Source organism: Onychomys torridus, chromosome 3 (assembly GCF_903995425.1).
Source record: "Onychomys torridus chromosome 3, mOncTor1.1, whole genome shotgun sequence".
NCBI lineage: Eukaryota > Metazoa > Chordata > Mammalia > Rodentia > Cricetidae > Onychomys > Onychomys torridus.
Genome location: NC_050445.1, coordinates 92,815,483 through 92,818,491, shown reverse-complemented (window position 1 = coordinate 92,818,491; position 3,009 = coordinate 92,815,483). Strand labels below are relative to the sequence as shown.

Here is a 3,009-nt window from a genome sequence, read left to right as displayed (position 1 = left end):
TTTTTATGCATTGATGTAGTGCATTTTCATCTGTCTTATTCTTGAATGTCTCATTAATTCTTTATTTTCCAAGACATTCTCAATTCACAAATACATCACCTGGTTTGCATAGACCCCAATTTCTCAAGTTGGAAGTTATTAATTACTATCAATCTAATTGTAAATCCCTTCATCACAAGGAACCTGAATTCACAAATCATCCAAAAAATATGAATCGTTATGTCTTGTAGGGTATATCTTTTGTGACATCTTAAGTAACTTGATTTCCCAATGAGTAATAACATATTATTTATTTAATACTTGTTAATCTTTATTGAGTACAATGTTATATGTCCTATGATTACCACTGATAAAGGCTCTCAACCAGTCTTTTTACTCCAATTTGGTGATCCACATTGTACTTCAGAGATATTGTGTATAGCTTTAAGTCTCAAAAGAGATGCAAAAATAGTGGAATTGAACACAGACAATTTTCTGAGCTCAGTTCCAGAAGCACTATAAAATTTGGGATTATGTATTCTGGAGAACATGCAAAACTCTAATACATCATTTTTAAATATTTCACTAAAATTGCTTTATGGCCTTTTGGATAAAATTTACTTGCCAGGAACTGTGATAAAAATAAGGAAAGCTTCACAAGCATAAGTGTTGTCCTTGCACAGGGCCAAGCTATTCTTCTCAGTGTCATTGCAAATATAGTATATGTCCTGTCAAAGCAAACATTCTTATTCCTAAATTCCAATATTTTACATTTCTACATGAAAAACTATATATCACAGAGACCATAAACTAAAAAGAGTTTAGAGAAGAAGAGGATGTATGTTTAAAGGGATACATTTAACTGTCTTGCTATGCATAGATTCAGAGAGATTTTGCAGGTTTGTGTAACTCTGAACTGTATGTCTAAATTCAAACCTGCCATTCAAACACAAAGATAAATTCAATTTATTAGAAAAAAAAAGGATATTTGAGATGGAGGACACAACTCCATGAATTAATGCATCCAAAATCAATATAGAAAATAAAAATGAGATAAAAGCACATGGCCACAACAGCCAAGAACTCTGGAGAATGGTCACAATAACTAGGACAATAATCTATGGAATGTGAAAAGGAGCTGGAATAAATACTAGAGGCGTAGGCAATTTAGTCAATGAAATTAGAGGGGAAATTTGCCTAAATCTAAAAAAAAAAACCCATAAATCCATACATAATAATCATTTAGAAACTCAAATTGTCAGGAACATAGACGACTCTCTCCATAATACATTATCATAAATATGTCAAATACACAAAGCAATTAATAGTAAAAGCTGTAAAGGCAAAATGCCAATTCACCTACAAAGGTAGAAACATGAAAATAATATGAGATCCAGCATCAATAACTTTAACAGTAAAAAAAAAAAAAAAAAAAGACAGTCTCAATAACAAAGCAAAGAAATAATGAAATTCCATCAGTACAAGCTGAACAAAAAACAGAAGGGAGTCTGCTATATTCAATACATTAAACCAGCAAATTCCTGAAACTGATAGGGAAGAAAGATTTAAAAAAAAAAAAAAAACAAGCAAACAAACAAACAAAAAACCTTTCTGCAACCAGCCAAAAGAAAACCAACAACATTTTTAAAAATCAGTAAGCATGTCTCAATAACAACCATAACACAAATGGCCTCAATACCTCACTTAAGAGACACAGGTTGGCTGGCTGGATTAAAAAATACATCAGACTTTCTATTAACATACTTTACTGGCAAATACATCTACATACTGAGAGGCAAAGCATGGAAAACAAGTAAAAGAGAATTGAAAACACACTGGGGTAACCTTTTACAATGAAAATAAGCTATTTCAACACCTGCATCTAATCTTTAGATAAGTTATCCAAATTAAAAATCAACAAAGAAATTTCTAAACCTTGTATCACTTTCTAGAAGATTAATCTTTTGTTACGTACATCTTCCCCTTAGAATAATGTCTAAAATGGTGATCTCTGTATAACCTATCCCAATAGTTTACTTTGTTTGTTGTCTTAAAGTCAACTAATAAGACAGGCATGACATGATCCTTTTAAAATAATGCATACAACTCTAAATTTTGATAGAATTATTCATGTAGATTAAATAAATATGTAAAGACATGTTTCTCCCAAACTTATCAGAAAACCAAACAACTTAGAACTTTAGAAGTCTCTACAGAAACAGCAAATTTCTGAGATTTTAATAATTTCTTGTTTAGTTTCAGCTAACATGGCTTTAGAAAGATCACTAGGTCACTGGAGTTAACGCTCTTCCATTATTTTCTTTTTGAAAACCCTATGCTGTCTAGACTGATCCTGAATTCTCAGTACTCCCGTCACAATCTCACAAATGACTTCCATGTACCAGCATGCTCAGCTGTCCTCCAATACTTTGTACATCTCTATATAGACAGACTTCATCATATAAAGATTTGAAATCAGTCACCTGTGTTTGCTGAATCTAGTTACTAGTGCATTTACAGGGGTGAGTTGGTATAACTATGATGCTATAAGAAGATCCTTGTGGGGGAAGGGGGTGGCTGGATAGATGGTTCAGCAGTTATCTCACGTGCAGGCATATATGTGGGCAGAACATGTGTACATAATAAACAAGTATATCTTAAAAAAAAAAAGATCCTTGGAAATTCATGAAAAAGTGAAAATCAATTTTTCACATTTCTGGAGGCCAAGTTGTTAAGAATGAAGGTGAGGGAAAATGTGCAGGGTAGTGAGGGCTGTTGTCTCTACTTTTAGTAGCTTGATTTGGAATCTGCCTTCCAGAGTGGAGGCGCCTCATGTCCTTACAATGAAGGAGTAAACACTAATATATCCATGAGTGTAGAACTACTATTGCTGGGTAACTTATAATTTCATGTCTTAATGATAGCACAGTGGAAATAAGTTTTCAAATGAGGTTTGGAAGGACATAAACATTCTAAGAAGTAGTAGAGTTTCTTATTTTTCCTTGTCTCATGTCCCCAAAGACTACAGAA

At 32.8% G+C, this 3,009-nt stretch overlaps 1 non-coding gene across 1 annotated transcript; it reads right to left on the bottom strand.

The window, feature by feature from the left end:
- Positions 1 to 617: 617 nt before the first annotated feature.
- On the bottom strand, positions 618 to 721 carry LOC118580936. The gene has a single exon (XR_004944595.1). It is a non-coding gene; the product is annotated as a U6 spliceosomal RNA (small nuclear RNA).
- Between the last annotated feature and the right edge of the window lie 2,288 nt (positions 722 to 3,009).